At 33.4% G+C, this 27623-nt stretch overlaps 1 protein-coding gene across 4 annotated transcripts in view; it reads right to left on the bottom strand.

The window, feature by feature from the left end:
• Window positions 1-27623, bottom strand: part of LOC100648381 (potassium channel subfamily T member 2) — a 202365-nt gene that overhangs the window by 146533 nt on the left and 28209 nt on the right. For 2 of the 4 annotated variants that reach the window (XM_012319422.3, XM_048406826.1), the window contains exon 1: window positions 11328-12830. The exons of the other annotated variants lie outside the window; for them this stretch is intronic. The gene's annotated coding sequence lies outside the window, so the exon portion shown is untranslated. Of the gene's footprint in view, window positions 1-11327; window positions 12831-27623 lie in introns of those variants that run through there. 4 annotated transcript variants of the gene reach the window in all.

The raw sequence follows: 27623 nt of genomic DNA, 5'->3' as shown, positions 1-27623 counted from the left end.
TAACTCGTAATCTGCGGATTACATTTATATTAATTGACGTAGAACTCGACAGTATTACGATCGCCGCGTATTTCTATAAAATCGAAAGGAAATTAAAGCTGCGTAAAAATCGTCGAGTTTAGCCGCAAGGGAATTCATGACATTGGAACAGAACGAATGGAATTTTTAGTTTGCATTTCTAGGTCAAAATTTCACAGTACTCTTTTCTAACTTTTATCTCTTTGCGAATATTTTCTCTTTCTAAAATTTCTCTCCTCTTTGAATTTTTATTTGCACCTTTTTAAGTCTTTCACATACCTGCATGTCCCCAATTACAAATTAACTAGCACGTAATTATTTCAACGCGACGTCTAACCAAATACGCTGACATATCGTACGAATAATTAGTTTGCAAATATTTTACTTAAATAGTGGTTAAATTTGATATACGTGTTGCTAATTATAAAAACAAAGATACAGAAGCGTAACTAAATTCTGAAATATTTTTGAAAACGCTTTGTTAAACACGAATAAAATGGGAATAAACATCAAATATAACTTAAAAGCGTGGGACTGAAACTCGAATCGGGGATTGAAATTAAATGTTCAAATCGCGTCGCCGCTTGTGGAAATTTACAAGATACAAACGGCGAAGAATTTCAATCTTTCGGCGCGATCGAAGCCACTTGGATCTGTTTGCGTTACCGAGAGCAGTTTATTTAATACGCTCTTTGACACTATTACCAAAGCGAACGAAATAAATAAAGGTTAGGCACGGTTAAGCAACCCCCAATGAAGTCGAGGAAAGTATATCGTGCTTCTGTAAAAGTGGTATCGGAGGAATTCGACTGGCCCTGCGATTAATTTGATTTTCACGGCCATTTCGTGAGGGGAAATCGAAAGCTCTTGGGGAGAGAAATGTTTTATGTCAGCTAAACTATAAAAGTTGGAAATTAAGATTTTAAGGGCGAGGAAGATATCGCTCTAACAGAAAAAGTAATGATGAGTACAAATCGATTTTTTTTTTTTTTTTTTTTAGAACAATTATTTTGCTGATTTTATTTCGCGTAGTTAGTATTGAATTTAGAAATGTAACTAATAATTAATAGAATAATATAACTGAAGAATATTGAATTTGAGCGCATTTTAGCTTTTAACTAGAGAACACTGGTCTCTGAGAGAAATTTGAATTTTTATTTCCTCGCTACTTTTAAGCGTAGTGGAAAATTTTGGAAGCTTTAACATCTAGGTACATGTCTTTCATTTTAATGGATAGACTGCGTGTTCTTAACCATTGATATGAAAATTAAAATTGCAAAAGTGCAGAGAATGCATAAATAAGACAATGATTTGGTAAGTAAAGTACAAAGTGATTCAAAGGGGTAGGTTTCTGTGGAAGTGACAAAACTGCAGACGTTTGTACATAAGAGTTAAAAATACTTGGTCGTCTTCCATAATTGCATACCATTTTTTCACGAAGACGTCTAGAGGGGTACTTTTGTACGCAGAACAATTTACAAAATTAAAGTCTGAAACGAAATTTTCTGGAATAACCTAGCGATCGCAGATTCTGAAGTATCGTCAAGGCGTCGAGGAAAGACCCTTGAAAGTCATTAATTTCATGGAGAGTTAACGTTATTATTCTTGTAAATTATAACTACACTTGCAAATGAGCAGGCAGGAAACGCAGAAAAATGAGATTGATAAAATCAGCGAGCCGGAATATCTTCTTTCTGGGAGAATTCACAAATTCAAGGACGGAGAGATGCGAATTGTAATGTCGAACGTCGATAATTCGCTTCGTTGAATCTTCATAAGGAACAATAGCTACTGTAAACGCCGTTATTATCCTACATAAATTGCGACGATCGTTGTTTATATCTTCTCCTGTTTTCAGAAAAATCGGAAGTTATCGATGACGATAAGACGTCGAAGCAAAGATATAATCTAATTTGGTAAAAAATATCAAAGTATGTAAACGATAGATCCAACTCGTTCGAAGAGAAAAACGTTCTTGTAGTAGGTCGTCCGAAAAGTTTCTTTCGTTTTATAAGGAAATAATGGATACACAACATTTTCCGTTTTATATTATTTTATCTAATTACCTATGATCCATTTTGTTTTATCAAGATAAAAATCACAACGTTTGACAGATTAGGTTTCATAAAGATACGTTGTTGCAAAAGACGTATCTGTAAAAGAAAGACACTTTTCGGACAACCTAATATTATAACCAGGAATTTATAATTAATAATTAATAAATATTAAATTACAACTCATCTGAAAGTTATAATACACACTTTGCTGCAAAATAGCAACGTGTTGCTAGACTTCTGATTCTTTGATTAAAAAGTTTCTTATACACAGTAATAGAAAATCAATCGTTTATTACGAAAAAGATGTCCTGCTATTAAATCAATATACTTTTATCAGCAAGCTTTTGTATCACATTACGTCAAATTGCTCAAGGATGGTATTACTAATTGAGATGAACATCGCAGAAACATATTTGCACAGGAAACATTTCCTGTCGAGAGATAAGCTCTTTATAATTGAGAATTGTACCTTTTCTGTATATTTGAAGCAGAAATAGGCAGAGATTGGAAAAAGCTCTTGTTTGATATTTCATTCGCTGCGATGAATGCAACAGAAAGATAGAATTACTTAAGACCTTTTTACATTTTATTAAAGAATTCAATTCAAACGTTCTTGAGCAATTCGAGTTATTAATTAGGTGCTCTATCGATCATGAGAGAAAATTAATATTCCATGTGTGTTTCGAGTAACACGACGTAACATTTGAATGGCCTACTTTTGGATCCCATTGGATTTTCTTTCCATACGATTGCGTCTCGAATAGAAATTCCTGTACATATTTCTCTTTGATTTATCGCCGATAACTCGCGAAACTTTTAATTACGTTAATTGATTCGAAGCATTGGAAATTCATTTGCGACATATAATGAATTAAAGCTGTATATAATTTTAAGTAAATAATTATGCGATAAATGATATTCAAAAATATTTTTGTTCCGTTTTACTAAAATATTTTGGTTTCATTTTGATGTAAAAGACTGATTTTGTTTTTGAACGTTCTTATCCATTGCTGTAATTGTTTACTAGATTATTTTCCTGATCTCGTTGTTGCTTAAATCTCAATTGATCAACGAATCTATCCGATAACAAACTTTAATAACGTCAAATCTATTAAATAATCACCTAATTTTTCAATTTTCACAATTTTCATATACTTCTTCACATCATGACAATTCTTCGATACTTTGACAAAATGTATACAATTAATTTTTACATGCTTGTTTACTTTATTCGAATGGTTTTAAACAAATTGAAAAATTCTTAAAACTCTTATTTAAGTTACGTTATAGTAAATAATAATGAAACAATCAATTCTACTCTAAATGCAATATATACGTATAGCTACAGATATATTCCTCGTAAAGCTGCATTCTATGAGCCATTACAGCAAATTCCAAAGATTCCCCGAAATGCAACAAGTTGCTCCAATCGCGGACCGTATCCTAAACATCTTCCTTTACAACTGTATTTCAAGTTGGAATTTGTAACAGCTTCTGCTAACTATCTCTCATCGTCTGTTCAAAATCTTCAACTATATTTACAAAAGAAATTCTATTTTGTATGAAACGAATTTCGTTCGCGATACGTTAAACACCGTCTACGCGATGGCACGTGTTAAGCGCGCTCACTGATGGTGTAATCGAAAAATCAATCCTCTCATTGGTATTCCATCCACAGATCGCTTAATAGTGCGTAATTATTTCGGTGGCCTACTTGACGCGTCATTATGATCGTCCGTATCCATCCTTTGTTAGCGCTATGAAAATTAATTCCCTGGTCGCGAATCAACGTGAACCAATCGAGTACGTTTGCGTATTGTTATGAATTAATGTGGATTCGATAGTCTTCCATCAGCTCACGCGTAAACCAATAGAATTCACTTGTGTGCAAGGATCGCCATGGCATTGTAATCGTGGATTTGCTTCGTTTGATACAAAATACAAAACAAAATGTTATACAACGCCACATTCGTAGTGCTATTACTGTTTGTCGTATAATATTACTGTCATCGTCAAAGGCTCACTGTACGATATTTTAATGGGATCGGTTTCAGCTGGCTACCTAATGCAAATTGTATGAAACGAATCGAGTATTCCTTTTTCTACTTTTCCCTTTTAGCGCATATTTATGAAATAGGGGAAAGAGTTCGAAAGAGAAAATTCTTTTCCTTTTTTCTTGTTGGCGTACACGAGCGTGAAAAAGTTCCTGGCCAGTTAGATTTTTCACTTTATATTCCAAAAGGGATGTTTTAAAAAATTTCAACTAATGCTGGATATAAGGGCATAGCGAGTGAAAACAGTACAACGAACAAACACTCTCATATAATGGTATAGTATTAGTTACAGTTCTTTCAGATATCTGTTTTTTTAAATACGAACTGGATACCATCTGGTCGGAAAGAAAGCGACAGAACTCGATGAACGTTCCTTCTTCCTTTTTTTAAAGGAGATGAATTTCGTTCAATATTTATAGTCGATGTTAAAGTTCAAAGTATCTTGTTTTGATTATTGAAATTTATATTATTACAAGTTTGCTGGCTGTTTATGTAATGCAGAGATGGACTGTTCGCTACGTTATTTCAAATACAAGTATTGAAAATATAGCAACGATGTAAGTTTCTGTTAAAGTTATATAATGTACGAGGCTGTTTAAACACGTATCGTAGAATGCTTTTATACGTGTGAATTTATTTTATTACTATATTATACAAGATAAAACATTTTGAAATTTCATCAGCACAATATGATTATATTGTTAAAATTTGAAACGAATCTGAAGATGTACGTAAATATTAAAATCATTTAATGCAAATAGATATCTAGTAAAAAATTAATATACAACATTACGTCTCATTCTATGAATGGAAATTGTTCATTAACGAGTTCAAAAGGAGAATAAATTCGAAGAAGTAATCCAGATCTTCGCCTTTTATTTCGAAATATAAAAGACTCGTTTTTCTTTTAAAATATTCAAAGGTTCCCTAAGCAATTTTCCCTTTCCGTTTTTTCGAGCGACCTTCCTCTAAAAATTACGTTTTTACATTCAGATAAAAATTCCCACGCGGAAACCGCATCGATGCTTGTACATGGCTTTCAATTTTTTCCCCATTGAAACAAACGGAATTTCGTCCCTTCGTTACGAACCTCTCAAAATGTAAATACGTCACGGCCACCTCCATATGCAGCAGCGTTAATTAATTTGAACTCGACTATAATTACGCAGTCATTCGATATCGGAGTCGAACTTCCGCCGCAATCGAATTTAAAAGATCCGTTTAATTTCGCGTGATTGTTGATTACTTCAATTCTAGAAATTCGTTCCTCGTGAAACACCTGTCGTGTCTCGGTTCGTCGTTAATCAAATAATCGTGTTACAGCCACCGACGTGATTGCTTATTTCAGTAAAAAAACCGTTCCTTTCCAAGGTCTCCAAGAGAATTGATTGCAAATTTCCAATAGAGAAAGTAAATAAAAAAATAAAAAATAAAAATTCCAGCAGAATACTTAAAAACACATTTCTCATGCTTTTAAGCATTGCAAGTATGGAACAGTTTCCAAATTTTTATTTTGAATACTGATTACGGACTAAATTAGTTGAATTTAATACAACGGCTGTGCACTGTGTCTGTAGTTACATATCCGTCACTGTATACCATTTACCATTTCAACAAACGAATTAAACAAACAAATCTCCGTTGGTGTACATGGAGTCAATAAACGTCATTAACTTCAAATTATCATTATTCCGTTATCGCGATACAAAGGGAAATATTTAATTCGTGATACCGAATACGTACCGTGTTCGGAACTGAAATCCTCGTTTTGATTAAATCAGCCCGTCTTTGAAATGTTTGTTGCCTCTAACGATAAGGCATTCTTGCGTAAAACATTGCTATTATTGATGTTAACTATGATTCCCTAAGCCAATTCTGATCACGGAAATAGCTTTCGTGAGTTACTAAGCAAAAAGAAACTATGAACGACTCAACAGGTTAATAATGACCGACATTCGGTAGACGTAGTGAACGTAATCAAACGGCTATTTATTTTTATAGACACACATGGCCATCTCGATAACATCTGTACGATTAACCTTAGTCTAAAATTGGCAAACAAATATAAAACGTAAAGAAATATACAGCCTAATTATTAGTAAGGTATATCCATAAACGTTCTATAATATATTTCATAAACAGGACGAAATTACTCAGAAATTACGTCACATTTTTTGCTTAGAACAGTTTCTCGAAATAGGCTGGGAAAGTCTGTCTGTTTCACGATGACACGCCCGCTACTCGTAGTAAAAACACTGGTTACGAGTATTGGCCGGGTAGGGTCATTGAGGGGTGAACCCTATTATGTCAAATAAACGAATGGAACATATTTTCATAAGGGAAAAGACAAGGGGGCTGTTTGCTATGGATAGATGTACGAAAATCATGTTACAGTGAGAAATAGGCTTAAAGTTTGCTTGTAACCATTTATTTAATTTGTCGAGAGGGTTGAATTGACTGACGGGTAGAAAATTAGGCGTCCTTTGACTCTTAGAAGCTATCACCAAAGAAAAGTAATACCATTGTGGATGAAATTTTACGCTGATACATACTTTCTATTTTAGAAATCGATAAGAAACAAATGCGATCAAACGTTTCGTTATTATTTATTATTATCGAACGTGAAACTTTTTACGAATAAATTATGCGTACTGCATGGAACTCGTTGAAGCTTTGTTAGCGATATAATGAGACGCGATTATCATGTTTCTATCTGTAGAATTTGAGACAAATTTGGAAATGTATATAAAAGTCGAAAGCCACGTACTCCAAATGTATGCTTAGTAAAAAAGTAGTTTGCGGCGTGAACAGTGGTCTCGAACACGTAATTAGTGCTAATTGATTATTTAAATAATTTAACGATCCCTACCATGTTTATGTGTTTCTAATAAATGTCTTTTAACATCTATATACATTTTCAGATTTGTCTCAAATTTCACCAAATTGACTATGATTGACATATCCCATTACGATGCTAATTTAATTCCAAAATGCTTTATATAACATACATAGTACATTCATAAAATATCTCTATAATTGATTTCCTGCTTAAACACTTTCATGAGTCATTGTATACTCGCGAATCACGAAACAACTCTTCATTGTATATCACGCAAGTTAACGAAATATTCCCTCACATGTTATCACGTAATAAACGTGCGTATTACGCACCCTCAAACTTTCTGACATTTCCTCCGACATCCTATGTAAATTTCTGTCTGTAAAATGGGGAAGAGATAACTTTTTCCAGGAATAAAACTGTTGAAAATGATAACGTGAGTACGCACTCGCCATCCATATGCAGATGCGCTAGTTACAATAAATCGTAACTAGAAGATAGTAGATTTAATCGATAGGTTTAAGATATTCTTTTGTTTTTAATCCTAAATATAAGAAGAGTAAGAAAGTGCAATAAAGGTTTTCCGGCTCAAAACGGTGTGATAGATTTATCCAAAGAATAAAATGATAGCTATTGTGATCCTACCTTTAAATACAGAAATAACGACAGGTTATGGGCCCAGGTTCAATAATTAGTTATTATTTTATTGAAAATATTATTAATAATAATGATATTGAGAAGCGCAGGAGATAATCTAAAAAACAACAAAAAGAAAAGGTGCGCGATCGATGATTCAGTGTTGAATATCATAAAGGCGCTTTATCGAATATATAATATACGTGATAATACAGTTATCAAAAGAATATAAAAATGTCGAGCGGGGCGAGTTTAAGTACCGAAAGGTTAAATAAAGGCTAAATAAAAAGCTAAATAACTCGGAACAGCGCGATAGATTTATCCAAAGAATAAAATAATAGCTATTGTGATCCTATCTCTAAATAAAGGAATGACAAAAACTATCTTCACGATGAACGTGATACATAAGATCGATATAGACTAGGAATTTAATATCCAGGTAACAGAAAGGAGCGTAGAAAGAAGAAGACACGTTTGGCGTATTTTTTTCATAGCCGTTTCTGCCTTTAATCTTGTTTATCGAGAAGAACCAACGCGAGTTTGAGGATTTTCGAAGGGTGATGTGTTTACAAGAAAGGAGACGAATCGCCACCCACCAAGTCCAATTAATTACGAACAGAGGCTTTAATTAACCTCAGCAACGATGCGAATTCAATTTGATGCTAGCCGTAGTAACGATCCGTGGTAAAATCCATTTCACCAGAGTGGAATCACGCGGGATACGCGTTTTTCAACTAGAAAGGAGAAACCAGAGATCGTATGTCCTCGCGTGTCAATTTTCATCTGTACCACGATACTCACGAATTGGACGCTGATAAATCGTATGATTGATCTGCCTTGCGTCAGAATTATTGTCGTTCAAAGAAATAACAAGGGTGTATGCTAGAGACTGTTCATGGTACATTCATTCTCACGAATGAAATGTCAAATGAAAGAGAATTTTCCAGAGAATTTGAAACTTCTTCTCCATATGTAGAAAATTTAACTTTATTTAATAAATGTATTTAGCTCTACTGCGAGCCTGATATTTTTACGTTTCAAGGAAATGTATAATGTAAAAATGAAACAAGAAATTACGCGTGTTAACAAACTCTTTTTCATATTTTGCTTAATGTTAGAAAATGACCGAGAATTAAAGCCAGTTACATATCCTTTCTTTTTTTAATAAAATAAATTTTTCTCCGAAATTCAGAAGGAAGTTTAATTCACAATTTCAAGTTTACATGGAGGAAAAGCTTTTTATAACGTAAAAGAAAAAGCGAGTATCATCTTTGTATTTCACCTCATTTTATCAGATTCTGATTTCAAAAAGTAAATGGAAGTATCCTGTTGACTTTCGTTTCGAGATATTTTTAATTTTTAAAAAATCAGTCTGCTATACTTTTCTCTTAATTCCATGTCACCTATTCGATGATATGAGCATAAATAGAAGATTTCAATACCTTTGATTATCACACACAAAAAATTGCATTTTCCGAGAAAGCGTTTTATCCTGTAGAAATCGCGAATGAGACACTGTAGATGCAGTGGAAAGTGACGTAAGTAACTTTTGCCAACGAGATTCGTGTTGCAATCGTAATTCTGTCTTATGCGCGTTCTTTCAAGAATATTTTCCCGACTTACTACAACATTTCTCAAATCCGCATATTATAAAATGTTTCACCGAAATTACGTTATTTCTCACAGTGACACGCACTGTAAATAACACGTCTACACCGACGTAAGCAGGAACACGAGTTTCAAATTGAAAATGTCTTTCCTAAAACGTTGAAAATAGTTTTAGATTCACTTCGTAGTTTTCTGAGAACAGATATAGTTTAATTGAGATATAATTCTAATTGAGAATAGCAAATTCATTCAGAGAGCTTTTCGATCACAACTTTCGTGTACTTCGTTCCACCTGTTGAGTTCGTTATAGCACGTACGAGTGCTAACAAGAATGCGAAATAAAACTCGAGTAAAATAATTGTAAATTGGACTACAAATTAAGGAAAAAGCATCTTATTTAACACCAAATTTCATATCTAAGGAAATGGAAAACCTAGATCGAATAAAAAATACAAACATGCAAAAAAAATGCTATATTAAAATACTACACTGCCGAGAAAAATCGCAGTTCGTCCATGAGAGGAGATTAGTACGACAAGAAAATCTATACAGGTGAAATTGCGAATCACGTGTTATTTGGAATGTAAAAAAAAAAAGAAAATCTCAATGGACGCCTGTTCGTTTCAACAGTTCATCGTTTGACGTACAAAATTAAAAAAAAGAAGCACTCGTCACGTTTCGGCAAAAATTCCGCGCAATTAAAGATCGATTCGAATGCGAACGGACAGAATATTTTTCGCATATTTGCAATAACTACGCCAAACAATGGAGCAAACAATATACTGATAGATACGGGACAAATTGCTACAACAATTTACAATTGGTTTTGTAAACGAAATTATATATTTGAATTTATCAGCTCGAAGATTTTCAATTCGTCAGCTTACGACGAAGTTTATGTAAATCGTATTTACGTATGATCTGTATCGTTAATTATCGTTCGTGCGTAGGGTTGATGTCTCGTGCTTTTTCGTTTCACGAACACATGCATCCCTAAATTGCTTAAGGGACCGTGTTTGATTTCCCCGGACAATCCAAACGAAATCAAATTCATAATCCGATTCTGGAAGTTGATAGCAGAAAAATCTATCGATCGCTTGTTTATCTAGCATATATTTTTCCCTTACGAAAATTGGACGACAGGACAACGACGATACAACACCAGCAAATTCTCTAAATTTTTATTGCAGAATGATCTTATCTTAACGATCGTTCCGCGAGACTGTGTCTGGAAACTATCCAAGTAAAACGCATTTATCCATTCGACAAATTATTTAAAACCTTCTTGGCCATTTTCTCTTCTTTTTACGATTATGAATCGAAATATATTTTTTTTTATCGAAGAGCAGATTGAATCTGCACGAAGAAAATAATGTACACAGTTCTATAATGGATAAGAGATGGATAGATAGGTAGATAGATAGATAGATAGAGAGAAAGATTATGAATAAAAGCCCGTCGCAAGCTTTTCTAGATAAAAAAAAAGCACGCGGTCAACGTAATTTACAAATGTCAATCCGATTTACAAATTTCATCGTCGCAATTTTTTAAGAACTTAATTTATAAGTGTATTAACGCATTTTTTATGCGGAGCAGAGCCGAAGCATGATTGGTTTGCGCATGCGAGTATCATCGGGCGGAATATTTGCCGAAGAATGGGTCGAATTTCCGTAAAAATTTCTCGTGCTATTCTCATTAAGTTTGCTGTTCGAATTTCCGGTACGTTAATGCGAGAATGTATTAATAGCTAAAGGTATAATATCCTTGGGAACGCCTTTCAGCTCAAGATATTTCCGACATCATTTTTCCAAGGAATTATCGTATCTTCACGAAACGTGATATAAAAACTCATATAATATTTAGGAGAATGCCTGTAAATTTAACGTTTCATATGCTGACGCCAGAAATGCAATACGACGAAATGAAATTTTCATCAGGAACTACTTTCAGGAACAAAGTATAACGAAACATATTTAACTAATTCGAGTATTCTATTGACAAAAGCGTCCGAAGAATAATATATGTGATCTTTGCAAATAGTTCGAATGTTTCCAGGCAGAATATCACGAATCGTCTTCGTTTACTATGGGAAACCAAACAGATTAAACCAATTACCATGAAACTGCTATAAAAGTGACTTCGTCTTGGACAGATGCATTCGTAATTGGGCACTATAGCGAGCCAATGACGTCGTAATGTCAGAGCGGGATTGAATCGTCGTCAGGGGACAAAACTGGCGTTGTGCCCTGTTTCACTGGCATAAAATCGATCGTTATACGCGCGCCAGATTAATTGATTTCTCGATGAATTCGAGTCTCTCTCTACCACCCTTTGCAAAAGGATTTGTCTACTTTCGATTAAAGCTTTGTTACCATAAGCATCTTCAAGAGGGTCACTCTTGTTCACCCTCTTTATCTTAATTTTAATTATACTTAACAACTATATTCTAAATATAGATAAATACAAAATTATACTTGTATAGATCGTATGCGTATGTATACACATATGCACGTGTTTTTCTCGTTATTCTCTGATGAGTATAGGCGTGTTACGTTCTAGGCAAGTGTCGGATCGCATCGATGCTCGATTTCATTTCCTAGGGGACTGTCCGTCTCTTTGTATCACCTTGGCGCGTCCCAATATAGTCGATTAGAAAACTCTAATTAGAACAAATGAATTAGAGCGGTGCCAGTGGAGCTCTTATCGTCGAGACCAGCGTCTGTATGGCCATCCGAAAATTTATCGAACAACGCCACGATCCAGATTGAAATGTCGTCCCTTGAAAAGAACAGCGATTGAACCCTTCCGGGGATGTCTTCAGAGACACGGCTAATATATACGATGCTGTACCTAGATACGTTATACACGTTATAAGTATAGCGCGGGATAGGTGGCGCCAAGTTCGTACATACAACAAACTCGAAATACTGATCACGAGTTCTCCTTTCTTTCTCCCCTCGATGCTGCGAACTTTCCCGCGTTTCACGGCGATTCGAATTTTCCTAGATGTCCGGTGTCACGTTCCAAGATACTTCGCGTCAGAGAAATTATTCCATTTGTCGTCACCGATCCTATTTCAACAACGGTGTAACGAGCGACCGTGCACCGACTGATCCCGGAAGATATTCTTGTTTGTTCTCGGATGCTGCTTTACTTTTCTCGTTATTTTAATCCCTCGGGATACCTTGAAGCCAGCGACGACCAAATCCGAAGATACCTCCGGAGAACATGGAGAACACCTGATCTGACGAGTTCACGGCCATTAGTCCGATCTTTTCCTTCTCAATCGTGTGAAACTTCTTGTAATCTTGTTTCAGAATCACCGAAACACCGAAGAGACCCTCCAGAAACTTCTCTGAGGAAAGTTACACGGTGAAAATAAACGCTCCAAGAAAAAACGTCGATTCACGTGTGCGATTATTTTTTCTATGTTACGCGATAATTTTTACCCGATTGCGAGCGCGTTATCGGGGAACACGGAGGAAACGAGAGGATAAAGATGATTCGGGCGGCGAATGGGAAGCTCGAGGATAAAATGGGCGATCGAGGAGAGATAAGAAGTGCACGAGGTTACGGTGATACGGAGGTTTTAGGAGCACGATGGCTCGCATCTCAACCGCGCGGCGGCTCGGAATCGACTGGCATCCCGAGGGCTTAGACGCCTCCTGCTGGTCGCTCGGCGGTCCTCTCTCGCACAACCAGGCGCAGACGCCCCAAAACAATCACCCGCCACGATCTGTTATTCTTGCTTCACCTCGCATATCTACTTACATGCCGCTTGCTTCCTTTCCGTTTTCTTCCTTTCCTTTCGTTCCCGACTCTTCTCTTTCTCTCTCTTAATTCGTATTTGTTAAAAGTTTGCCAAACGTTACACAACGTGTCACCTTTCATTTTCAGCACGTTTCATGTCAACTCTGAAACGGCTTCTGTTATAGTCTTTCTGAAGCTGTACGAGGTTTTTCATCTTTGAAACAAGTTCCACATATTACTCTTGTGTTCTAAATTTTCATCACATTGCTCTGTTACTTTCGTTATATACGCTAGCGCTGAAGAATATATGGATACTTGCTTATCTTTGACAGAATGTAATTTAGTTAGAGAATTACGAATAGGAGACTCAAGATGATCTTATTCTTTAATAGAGCTATCGTAGAATTCTACGACGTGATAAAATTTATTTTTAATTGGCATCTGTAAGTGTCAAACACTATGGAGCTATTTATTATTTATTATTTATTTATATTGTTCATTATCCTCAGATTGTTTGGTTGTCAAGTTATAAATATGACAGAGAAGATTTTTTTAATAATAATATTTGAGATCTGTTAATCTGTCACGTATTGAATTTTAATATAACACTGGCAAACTTCTAAATAAACAATTTAAATTTCATATGTTATATTGTTCGTTTGTATGATACGAAGACAGAAAATGTGATTTTTTGTGTTACTTATTAGTATTATTCTCGTATTTTTAATACAACAGAAACGAAGCTTTCATGTAATTGCGAGGCGATGTACATGCTATTTTCCATGTGGCTGAAGAAAAATTGATTGTTTAGTATGGTTGATTGCCACCGTTCATAATAAATATTAAAATATGCAGAAATAAGTGCATTTTGACGTAACCTTTAGTATATTAATATAAATGGAAATTGTATCACGGCTATAATATTTAACGCACATAAATCGTAGTTTATGAGAATAATGCATGATTGCTAACAGGTCCATTAAAATTGTAGCATATTTACCTCATAATTCAACGAACACTGAAAAATCAGTTATATAAATAATTAATCAACCGTATGGTATCCAATTATATCTTAAATATTTAATAAATATTTTTGTAATTTCTGTTAAATTAGTTGCATCGTATCGTATCTTGCTAATTAATATTTTCATAAGTTATTTATGTTATACACTATAACATTTTATAACATGATACGTTTAATGTATTTCAAAGTATTATAAAGTAAAGCTTCATTGAAACCACAGATGGCATGCTTTTTCAATTCCGTTTTCCATTCCCGTTTCAATTATCGTTTCACAAAAATTTGCAACAACGTATCTCTTCACTTCAGAAAGCATTTGGACATTGTCTCACTAATCCAACAACGGAAACGTCAACTTTCCTTTGAATTTCCTTCCTTTTTATTAATTTTTTAATCCCTACTCGTCCTCCTTTTCCGCTTCGAGCACTCGTGCAACGTATGTAAATGTGTACGTATATACGTACACAGCACAGCTGCTTCATTTTTTGTTACTCGTTTCGTTTGATTCTTGCTGTTATATTCACATTTTCCATCTCGGATTTATCATTTTCACTCGCGTATTCATGCATACACATATACAGACATATAATAGTTAGACAGAGGGTCTACGATTTTAAGTATTCATAGAGCTTATCGATCGAAGTATAATACGTTTAATCAACGGACATAATTCCTGGCATCGTTCCTTTTAGTGTAAAATATAATAGAACTTTACATTTAAAAGTGTTCAAAACGTAAGCGATGAAGAGAGAAATGCCTTGATAAAATATTGATGTAAATAAAAGAATCTATCTAGAAATATATTAATTACATTTAAGAGAAAAGAAACGTGTTAATAGTAGATTATTAGTAGAACTTCGTTTATCCTAATTAATCGTGATACACGCCGTTTGAATAATCGAATTTTTCAGCTAATCGACCAACTCGCGTATAAGAAAAAGTATTCGAATTATTTTATAAATATTAATATAAAATAGGAAAAACAATTTGCACAAAATTGTAAAGATCTCCTTCAGTTTCTATTTTTGTTTCACACTTTTTCGTTCTACGATAGGTTCCACGTTGACCAAATTTCATTTGTACCAATTGAGAAGAATTACAAACTCCTTTCTTTAACAGCCTGAATCTCGATCGGCTTTGAAAACTCAGTCAAAGTGCGAATCGAATTCCTCTTAAAGTTCACTTCGTGGTTTCTCACTTTCGCGCCTCTGTAAACTTTTATTATCGTATTATATATGTATGAGTTTTTACCAGTTTCTATAATTTCACGGCTAGATTTTGCTCGAATTAGAAAAGAGTTCGTCAACAAGATTTCATATGACGTCTATACGACGATATGCATGTTTCTAGAAATGTGAAAGGGACACAAATTTTCCTCAATTTGTTAACTCGAGAACTCCAAATGCGATGCAACGTCTAAGCTGAATTAAAAACAGTTTTATTACTTCGTATTCAACTGTTTCAAAGAATTACAAGTTGAGCTTGGACGTAATAAAAATATAAGAAAACAAAAAGAAATATCGAAAGACATGTGCGATGCATCAATAATGGAAATATGAAATAAACGATGCGTTGATTTATAATTTATGAATGCAATTGATGAACGTTTGAGAACATTTTCTTTTTATTAAGCATTTTTACTATCGTCAATAAGTCGTTTTATTCTGAAAAATCAGTATTCTTCCGTTGTTTTGTTTGTTCGTTTTCTTCTTTTTTTTTTTTTTTTTTTTTACTTCCCTTTAATTCTTATTTTATTTTCTGAAACACTGAAACACCTAGTATTCTCACACCAATTTCACAGATATATATTTGGAATAAACGTTGAATATTATCGAGATATAAAAGCGTAACTATATAAATAATACGACCATGGAACATGGCTATAGAAAATGACTGGACTTATTCGCATAATTATGTTCAACGACGTTAACGCAGTAATTTTAGCAATGAGGTCTGTTTCTATTCATTTCGCTACTTCCTGCGGCTACTTGGTATGTTCGATGTACAACGAATTTTCGTCTTTGTAGTTGTTCACTGGCCCCAAATTAGCAGAAGTTACTTTCTCAATCGCTCTTCGTTCTTCTTCCCTTGGGAAACTTTCCGCATCACTTTCTAACAACGTGATCTTGCCTCGCTTTCATTTTTCCTTTTTGGGCATCGCAAAATTATTATCTTCGATTCTAGACACAGTACTGATCAAAAGTTTGGAATCATTAATCGAACAGATATAATTATCTTCAAAAATTCTTCAGAGAAAAGCTCCATTGAAGGAAAGTGCAAATGTACGAGTTTTAACGATAGAATTTAACGAATGAAATTATCTCAAAAAATTATTTAGCAAAAAAAGTTCATTAAAGCGAAATAAGTTATTATTAATATTCGCAATGTTAATTAAAATACATGTTTGACTTGACAGGTACTGTTTAAATTAGGCAAACAACACTAACTTTTTCCGGTACAATACGTAATTTCTTGTGTATTGAAGCAACGTGGTATGAAGTGGTATTTTATCGGATTTGTCTTTGAAAACGGTTCATCCGTTTGCTGCTATTGTGAAAAATGCAGAGAATTCTGTCTGGATACAAAGAGTCTTTGAATTCTATTCGTAGCTGAAAAGTATATTTTAATATCTGATCGAGTGCATTCGTGTGTATTATATTTTATTTCACATATTTATATCGGATTTATTCGATCTGTCAAACATACGGAATATTTATGTGCTTTGAGAATAAAATTGCGAGAATTTTAGAAATCTAGAAAAAAATTATGTTTTCTATAGTTTTTGTATTTTACGAAACAAATTCGATATCTGTATCGAGTTTTAGCGAAGACTTGCCCTATTTCCCTAGCATTCGTTATTCTGTCGAGGTTTTATTGACAACCGAACTTCTGGTATTTTTTAAACATTTCTGGTCAAATATTCGAAAAGATTGTCGGGATATTTATAGAAAAAAACAGATTTCTATCGTATTTAAATTTCCCAAAATTTTTAAATTTTTTACTTTTATCGTCTCTCAACGCATTTTTCAATTCTATTGTCACATTTTAAGCTTTACATTCAACGTTTGATATTTTTTAATAACATTCAGCATTTATATCTCGAATTTTCAGTGGTAAAATAATAAATCCAGAACAATACCGCGTGCAAGCTTTTCGTAATTACAAAGACATTCAGCAGAGTAACATTATTAGGATGGTGAAATACGAAGAACAAATTTGAGCCGCATTGTTACTGAAAGCCATGTGTAGCCTGAAAATGATCACAGACTGCTAAAATACGAAAATAAATTCTGATTTATCGGCAAATAAAAAGAATAAAATAACGATCCTTCTTTTTTTTTAAATTTCAACAACCTTATCTGCCCCAGCCTTTTTTCGTTGTTTTTACGTACCTTAATTAACAATTTGTAACTTCGATTTTACAATTGCATTGTAAATTTTATCATTTAAACACTAGAATTTCGAGATACTGTACAAAGAAAGATTTTTCATGAACAATGTTTAATACATACATGTAAAAATATTTCCACAAAAGAATTACATATCATGGCAGATAAAATTCAATTTCGAAGTGCAAACAGAATTAATAAGCATGCATAAGCAGTTGTCTGTCAGGCGTATTCCTTTTTAGAATAACGAGGTAATGCATATTTATAGATCAACGTGTTGACATACGTAGCTGTCATTTCCTTCGTATTCCTCGTTTGCAAGTCCACAGGTGGAGCTTTTCGAAATCACATCGGTAATACACATATTCATTTTCGCATCGAATTCACATTTAAAAAGAAAAAAGGAAACCAGAAAGATAATTGGTAATTACGAGCAACTTATCTTCTGTTTCCAAGTTTTATCTTGCCCCGATAGAAAAATATTTACATATAAAAGAACATACATTTTTTATTTATGGTATATTACCTTCCTATGGTATCTTCCTCTGAGAGGAATTTTTAGTTCAAAATGCTGCTTCAGGGGATTAAAAAATATCCTATGTGTCATTAATTGCTAATGCAGTATGCTTTATTAAGTACAAGTATAGTTGGCAGAAGGCTATGTACTTACTTTCGAAATTTACATTTTGTTTGAATAATCTTTACCTTGTTAGTAAAATTGTACATTAATTTATACTTGCAAAATTGTATCTTAACTAATTTTATTTTTATTCGTACAATATATGTGTTTGAAATTGTGACTTTAAGATATTGAAATTTTATAATAATTCACAGAAATACGCTGCAAAAACCGCGATATCGAAACAACGAAACCCTAATGATTTCCTCTTCCTGGAACTGTCCGACCGCGAATAATCTCATTATCGAAACAATTTGGTACCAAAGGACAATTATATGTGTATATACGCGACCAGATTTTATGATTATTTGTTTCCTCTGGATCAATTCGAAAAAGCAAAAGATGGAAATATTCTCTGAGAAAGAATTATGTATACTAAAATAACATGTTCCTAAAAAATTCGTGAAAAATATTCCACAAAAAAGTTCAATGGTTAAACATTGATTTCACATATCAAAACAATCGAAATGATTGATATTAGATTTTTTTCCCTGTCGTTCACATATTTTTAAGAGAATACATCATACTTGAAATAACTTGTTTATTTTATTTTTCTATAAATATTATCTTTTACAAAAATGTTTAGATACGTGTACTTCTATACTCTTAAACAATTAACATCCTTCGAAATAGGTATCAGCAAGAAAAAGAACGAACTTATCAGACAATCCAATATTTAACTCTGTGTCATAGGTTGTTAGTCCTAGTGTTAAGTAAACATAGCTTCAATGAACCGTTTTAGAAATTTTAGAAATACGAGAATCTTGTTTCAAGGGAATTCTCCCCTCAAACTCGTTCGTCTGATTAAATTGTATACACCAGAAACGTTTCTCCTCTCGTAGCAGCGTAATTCGTCAACACAATGCATTGGAGCGTATAACAGTTATAAAGCAGCACAATTTACGAGCCGAAGCCATATATCTCCGAGATAAAATGTGCTATAACCGAAGCCGGTCTCTGTCCCAGTTTTTCCCTTTCTGCCTTCCGTTTCCTTTCACACCAATGTTCCCTCGTTGTGTATGCACGTCGGTCTTTGTCAACGTTTGGGTTTTTATCCCGTTGGATTTTTTAGGCTGCGTTTTTATATCGCTCGATAAAGTTCATAATATCGTTCGAATGACGCGATCCCTTTACACGATCTTTGAATTGGTTGATCGTGCAAAAGCATTGAGTACAGTTCACGGAAATACTCGAACACCTTTAGAAAACTCTGATGAATATATTATGCGTGTTGTGCAGAACGTTTCGTTTATTAAAACCATTTCGATTTTGAAATTATTTGTGATATCTTCTTATGAAGAACCTTCGAATGAACCTATGGATCTGAGCCATTTGTTCATTTACGATCGAATATTAATCGTCTACGTACGTAACGTAATTAACAAATTCATAAGAATAACAGAGTCGAATCAGTTTGATTTTTGAGAGGTTCAAGTATTTTGTGCCATCTGTATACACACATTTTCAACGTAATTTCCAGTTTTACCAATATGACAGTGACAATCGTATCTCATTACACGTTAATCTGTGCTAATGACATTTCAAAATATTTTCCATAGTACAATATATACGTAATACTTTTGTGAGCCAGTGTACCATAATTACGAGGCAAACCCAGGTTTTCGGCCTGTATTCGCCAAACGTGCTCTCACCAGTTGTTTCAATTCGATTTCCATTGATGTGCTTTGAGGCTGAAAGTACAACCGTTCTCTATGCATGAACCTTTGTCGCGGAATTATCCCGTAACGTTATAGCGTTTCGGCGGCAGACATTGAGAATAATTATTGCTTTCGGTTGTAAAAGATAATGGAAGAGGATAACCTGGGAAGATGAAATGATTTAATGTGTAACGAAGGGGAAGAGAAATGACAACGCGGGCAATGCTGACGTTTGGATTTAAAGAGACGTCTGTTAATTATTGGAAAAATGGGGATCGTATGAAGAAGACTAGATTATAAAAGTGTAGTAGGGACACGCTTTTAGCGGTCGCGAAGTGTATTATGCGACATGGCGTAATCCTTTGATCGCATTCGTGTACTTTTCTGCTGATGAAATTATTACAGGTATCGTTATTTTACAACGTAGAAATGTGAAATTGAATATTTTTTATAACTCGTATCCGTTTTCAACTTCGTTGCGTTCTTTAAGTATCTTTCGACACAATCGCATTGTTTAAGTTCGGGAAAAAAATGAAATGATCGTTATCGATATTCGGAATACGAATGTTTAGGCATTTATGGGAAAATTAAACTAAACTAAATTGCTAAAATACACAGAATGCGCGTAATGAAGAGAAATATGTAAAATATAAAAAATTCGTGTTATGATATTTAGTGGCTAAAAGAAGCCTAAAAGCGGAAATTCAAAATATATTTTCTTTTATTATTTCTTTCGCAATGGTAAAATATTTCGGTATTTTTCGTAATTTCTTTTGACCCTTGTCAGAACTTTGAAAGTACCTTCTAAAGTTTTTTCTATTCTCAAGGGTACCAAATCTCATTGATCCTGTAACTATAACACTTTGTGAAAGTGAAATTGAAGAGGAAAATATCATTGATCATCTTCTGACTCTGTTATCTCGCTTATGCAAATCATAAGTTCTACCTCTACCTCAGTTTTGAACGATGGGCGAATATATTTCAATAATTTAACAACAACATTTTACGTTAGAAATTATTTTAGAAAATTCTAAAGATCGTTCTTTCACAAGAATTGAGAAAGCAAAGGATCATCAATTTCCCCTTTTACTATTATAAAAGGAGATTTAACTTTTGCTTCGTCCGCGATAGCGTAGCCAAAGTTTCATACGCGATGCTATCGATTTCGAAATCAAAGAACGTCCAAGAACCTGGACCATTTGATTGTGAAATATTTTTATGAAGTACTGTTTAGCCCGTTCTGAATTAATAGCGGAAAGAACGCGCAGTCTGTTTATTTTACGACTTCAGTTGATTCAACTGGAATTATAAGACAATTTTTTATGGCTTGCAATAGTTATGATTGCTTTCTTTGTTTCATGAAACCACGAAATCATACAAATTAATTAAATTAAACGCAATATCTTCTCTCTTAAATTCAATTAAATAATGAAGCAAGTTTTAATTGCTTCATTGTAGCAATTGTGAAAACACGTAAATACGTATTTCATTTCAGACTAATTAGTACGAAATATTAATACAGTGCTGCGACTTGATTTCTCTTCAAAGAAATTGTAACGAACAGAATCGGCTTTCTACCTCTGCAAGAATTTTTTTCGAACACTTCAATAGAATCATAATTTTCACAAAATTTTAAGAGAGAAGTGTTATATTAGAAATTTAACACTAACACTATCTAAAGGAGGCTAAAGTATAAAACTTGTAGCGAAAGATTTCAGATATGATCAGTATCGGTATTTTCAAATTAATAAAGTTCCAGACAAATTTACAAAAGCGCATCGTTGTCGTAAATCCATACAATTTTTACGAATTAATCATTTCAACCATTCTGATAATTCTACTGTTAAATTTTAGAACTATGAAAGTATCATTTTCATTTTGAATATTTCAGCGATACTTAATAAAATACCCTTAATAAAATTTCCAATACATTGGCTGAAAACGAAGGAACTCCGGAGGAAAACGTAAAGTAAATGGACATGGAAGATGGACAAATCTGTGTACATCTAATCACAAGCGACAGTAGCTGGATCCATGACTTGTAGCTTCTAAAATAAGATGCAGGCGTATACTTTCAAACGATAGAACTTTTTTCAGTTTTCCCAAGTTCTTTGTTCAATTATCTTCTGTTTGTACCACCAACGAATCATGAATAATATTTCGAATATATAAAAAGTTCCCAGACAAGCAGAAGACAAATAGAATAAAGCATTTGCTATAACGAAACCAGTTATATGATATATCGTAAAAAGCATCCATTAAAAGGAAAGCAGCACGAGGAACAGAACCAATCTTCTGTTTGCCGTTGAACATTCACAGGACTCCACAAAGGGCAACACAGAACATGGATCTTGGTTCTCATTTCCCTAGTTATATCCGGCGGGTACAACTGCTTGGAGAAACGGTGCTTGACGATTCTGAATACTGCATTCTTACGACTGACGAGATCGGTTCCGCATTTTCATCACACTCGAAAAGATCACTTTGTACGGAATGAAAAAGTTGTCTTGCCGTCATTGCCATTGCATAGGAAGAGTAGATTGGATGTATGCTCACGAATACCTATGTAGATTTAGCGATTCGCTAATGACGACAAGTTTGCAATTTCTGCTTACAGAATTGTATTTGCTGCTTTCCTTATCTAGCTGAAAGATAACGGATTCCATTGCGTAGAAATTCTACAGTGGGCTGCTTATATCTTATAAGGGTTTTCACCATGACGTAACACTCGTTTCAAAAGTGTTAAACTTTATTCAGGATTAATACTGAAAAAGAAATTATTTTCAAATAAATTGACTTATTGATGCTGATAATATTCGGTAATAGAAAGTGATCACTGTGAAAGTAATGATACTGAAAATGTGATATATCGTATGTATATCGGAAATTTTTATATGGTTAAACAAAATCGATCAAATATATCATTATCGGTTATTTAACAGTCAAATATTTTACAATAAGACGATTTAAATTTACTTCACACCATTCGAAGGGAAGAGAAGTCGAACATCGATTAAAATACAATTGATGGGTCAAAAGTCACGGCAGTCTGGTAAGTGCCAGTAACATTAAAATGAAATCGACAGGCGAGTGTCATACGAACAGAAAATTATTTGATTTATTTTCTCCTTTTGCGTTGTAATATAAATGTCAAATACGATTCGTATTATCAAATTATAAAAGTAATATTATATTTTAAATATAGTTTCAATTTTTAAAAATTTACCAGTTTACCTATGATATTTACCTTTACGAACCGAAATATTTCCATTTCCATTTGTTTCTGCAATTTGTAATAATTCGCATCACTTGTTATTACTTTGCTGGCTTTCCGTCTCCTCGGAATTAAAGATGGGAATATAATGAAGATAATTTGAAACTGAAATCGTTCTCAGTAAATCACGGGAAACGAGGTGCAATATTACTTGGAAATTCCTTAACCAATACAACTTAGAAACGACAATTTTCCTACCGACCTACACAAATAATAATAAATTCATCCTATGATACATAATTAATCCAAATAAAACATATGTTCTCCAATCAATCACATCGTTTTAATAGAATCTTTCCTTTCTCCCGTAAAATTGAAAAAATAAAATTTATTACCTTAATTAATAAAATTTATCAGTAATTAAGTACGTATTTTGTATTCTATTCTGTATTCTAATATAATTCACGATTAAATCAAATTAAATTTTGTTAAAAACATTTAACCATTCCTAATAATTTGAAAACTTTTCAATGATATTGTACTTTGATCGAGGTGTATTCCTAATTGTTGGACAGCTAATGTTTTATCACAGAGGGTGAGAAATTTCGTGCATATCTTTCCACAACGTTGACTAACACTACGGTTTCATTAATATAAAAAAATTGATCGTAAATATTGACGCAAGTCGGTTTCATTTTCTGAATGAAAAATTTGCATTTATATTAAAACTTCACTTTAAAAATTGAACTTCGCATAGAACAACAATTTATTATTGTTTTCTGTTTTGAAAATATATTTCAATTTTCTCGTAAAAATTTGCCAAGTCAAGGATAAATGTGACTTATAAACGAGAATTTACACAGTGAAATACAAAAATATTTTGTTTTACTAGATTTAGATGAAACTAAAGGAAAGTTAATTATTTATATTCAAGTGGAACAAAAATTTCGAAAACGATCCTCGTACATATTTTAGCTTTCAGCGAAATGAAATCGTGGGGCGATCAATGTCATCGTATTTCATCCTTATTACTCGGGATCTTACAGAAGTGAACATTCAAGACTTTCATAATCCTACTCCAAGATAAGTACATTGAGAGCCCCACTTTCGCTAAAATGGGAGGATAAGAAATTTGGAACTAGATACAGAGTGAAGAACCATCATCGCGATACTCAAGAGGGGAGCCAGTCGCTGATAACAATCTCGCTACTGAGATATACTCGAAATAGCCTGATTACTGGGTCCATCATTTATTATTTATCATCCATGTGTTTCTAGAACGGAGGGATGAATAAAGTTTCAAATTGTATAATACGAAACTGTAAAAATTGATTTTAACACTTACTTGCTATAGAATTATTTTACTTTTGAAATTTCATTGAACATTTCAAATTGTATTTGAAGGTACCATTCGATCATACAAATTCTTTACTGTAAGTTTTAAATCGTGGATTAAAATTTGAAAACTTAAAGCTAAACCCAAATTTATTAAACTCTAAGTGGCATATAGATGACGTTAGTTTTAGACGAATCCAGGAGAAAAATGTGTAACTCAAACGAATATTACAGATCAATGACTGTTAATATAACACGATATAATTTCACATAATTATTAAATTAAAAAAAATATTTTAAACAGAAATATCTTGTTTAAAAATTTCGTGGAACCCAACTATGTTGCGCCAAGTGGCCGGAAATTCACCTTCAACGAGCTTGAAAGCTACCGGTAAGGTAGAATGTTTGAAATTAGGATCGTTTACGCTCAGAATTAATCGAATGCAAAGTGAAGGAAGGTTGTCTGCGCTTCAAAAAGCTTCATGGATATCTACCTTACCAACAGAGATAAGACAACATTCCCCTTGCAAGATACAAAAATCGATTCGGAAAAATAAACTGGAAAACAGGGAATACCTTCCGCTTTCAACGGTTGATAAATCGCTTCCGTTTGATAAAAGATACTATCCTTGATATCGTCAACCGATAATAACGATTACTATGAGGAATAATATTAGGAGTACTAGTCATCGCTCAAAAAGCATTTGGAAGGAATGTAAGTCTGATTGATTATTTCTAATAGATTCGACATAATCATAAAAATAGCTATGCGTATTGACCGAACGTTTCGCATCTACAAATAGAATAATATCGCACTGCATAACGATCAGTCAACCAGCGCATTACTCATCTAAAATAGCCTCTACATTCTACACTCTACGCTCTAAACTCTACATTCTATACTCTACATAATGAGATTTATCTTGAGACGAGGTATCATGCGAGCTGAACTTTATATCATAATACCCATTCATAATCAATAGCTTCGACGCAGTGAAATATGAAAAAAAATTTTTGGAAGATGTTTTTATCTTCTCTATACTAAATTCGAGTATTGATTAAATTTTTAATAAACTGCATATTGTTCCCTAACGACGAAAAGTGAGAAAATTAACGAAACTGGACTTGTATCTATCCTGCGTAATCTTCAGACATGAATAGGTACCACATGAGCCCTCATTCGAGATAAATCTCATCGTGCGAGGTCTGCTTTACCTCCATGTCATCTCAAATGATGTCTCAAAAAATGCCACCTTCTTATACGAATACATTGTATTGACAGGGAATAGTTGATGAATGAGAAGTTGTAGAAGCAACGAATTTTTTCACATTATCTTTGAAAAACGAGACTGGATAATTAGCCTTTTCTGTCACAACGATCGATACACTTCCACTGGCTTTTTATACCGGACGTTTTTCTGGGTCGCGTGCTTCTTTGTGCAGCGTGGAAAAACTCTTGTTTAAGAACACGTGCATTCATCGAAGAGCAATCGACTAAATATAAACATCTATTACGGCTGAATCACAGTTTATCAAGTGCTATAGAGCTAACGATATTATGGCAACAAAATGCGGAAGGTATAGCTGATGTTGTGTAAATTCTTTGGGATATTTACATCATGAAACTTCTATGTAAAGACTTGGCATTTAGGTAGAACTTGTACTCAAAGACGTGTATGTATTTGAGTACTTTGCCTAACGTCAAAGCTTTCGACTGCATTTAACGCCGAATAGAGTGTCAGAGCCATAATTTACATGAAAGCTTCTCAAGATATACACTCACATTTTATATGAAATCTTTCCAGAATATACAGGTTCATGAAAGAAATTCAACATTCACTGCAGCAAATTATTGCGAATATAAAATCTTTGAAATTTCATTAAAATTATAGTAAAACAATTTGACAATTCTAACTATATTAGTAAAATTTTGAACCAATTTAAAAATCTATTATATATATATGATGACAAAATGGAACAAGAGAGAGCCTGTTGCGTAACTGGATTCGTTTATCGATTCCCAAACGGTACATATGAACGACATTACTATCACTGTTTGACACCAACAGTCAGTCAACTTTGACAGGAACTGTGAACTCGTTTGTTCAATCTAGAACTTCGTTCAACCGTGAAAGCTGGTTTACCGTATAATTCAGTACTTACCGTATCTAATTTACTTATTTAGGAAACCACAATTGGTAACAAGTAGATATTGCGAAACTACTAACAAAATTATCAAAGATACGTATGTGTCGTAAATTCTGTTCGAAATGCGTTAATTACAAAATATTTACTAATTAGGATATACTCGATGCGAATAACTTTCTAAATAGCAAGATTTATAAGCGTTTTTACACGTGTATTAAATCAATCGTAGGAACAAATATTTTCTTAATTTTTAGGTTGCTGATTGGATGAAGCAAATATTTAAATAAGTACAGAAAGCAAGTAGATTGCGAAAATGTATATATCTATGAGAAATCTATGAGAGATCTCTGCATAGGTTTGCTTCCTTTGATATTTTTTAAAACTTGAGTCTGCATAACTGTCCACTGTATGAAACTAACTCACAGCAAAAATAATGTTAATAGGACCTTCACACGTTAGGTAGGTTTGAGTTACAATGAAGATATTTCTTTAAAAATATAATACATGTTTGAAAAGCTACGCTTTAAAACTGTGGTCTTAAAATAAAGAAAACCGGTTTGCACAGCTTCCATATCATTACATTGAGAATCAAATGGTGTTCAACAGAGATTGCGGTTATAAACATAAAAGTATTGCAATGAAACTGTTATTTTGCGTTTCGGTAATTTAAATCCAAATAATGGGGTATACGAGGATACAATCTTACTGCGTACGCGTAATAAAGAGCATGGTAATAAAAACTTATGAACTATGAACTGTATCAAATGGTATAACTTACACCTAGCAACTCGCTTTTTCGCAAGATTTGTTTGCCTTTCTAATGCTATTCGCGAAACGAACATCCTAATTGAGTTTAATAAAATATTAAAGTTCAAAGAAAGAAAAGATATAAAAGCTTTTCATCTTCGTTTCATATTTACATAGATTAAAAATTTAACATATCGATTTATTATGGATTATGGAATGGATGCATCAGACTCTTTTTCACACGACTACCAATTTTTATAATGTTACAATTGATGTTTATGGCTTTATCATTTATTACAAGGCTTTATCATTTAACTGCTTTGTTCCCTCTATGCAGATTATATTTTTATGTGAAATTATTCATTCTACACTTTTTGATGAACTATCGTTATATAGACTAAAATTTAATTACTTACTTAATATAGGAATCACAACCCTCGAATTATCACTTACCTGAAACAAACAATTAA

The sequence above is a fragment of the Bombus terrestris genome, chromosome 6 (genome assembly GCF_910591885.1).
Source record: "Bombus terrestris chromosome 6, iyBomTerr1.2, whole genome shotgun sequence".
NCBI lineage: Eukaryota > Metazoa > Arthropoda > Insecta > Hymenoptera > Apidae > Bombus > Bombus terrestris.
This window is presented reverse-complemented; position numbering and strand designations above follow the sequence as displayed.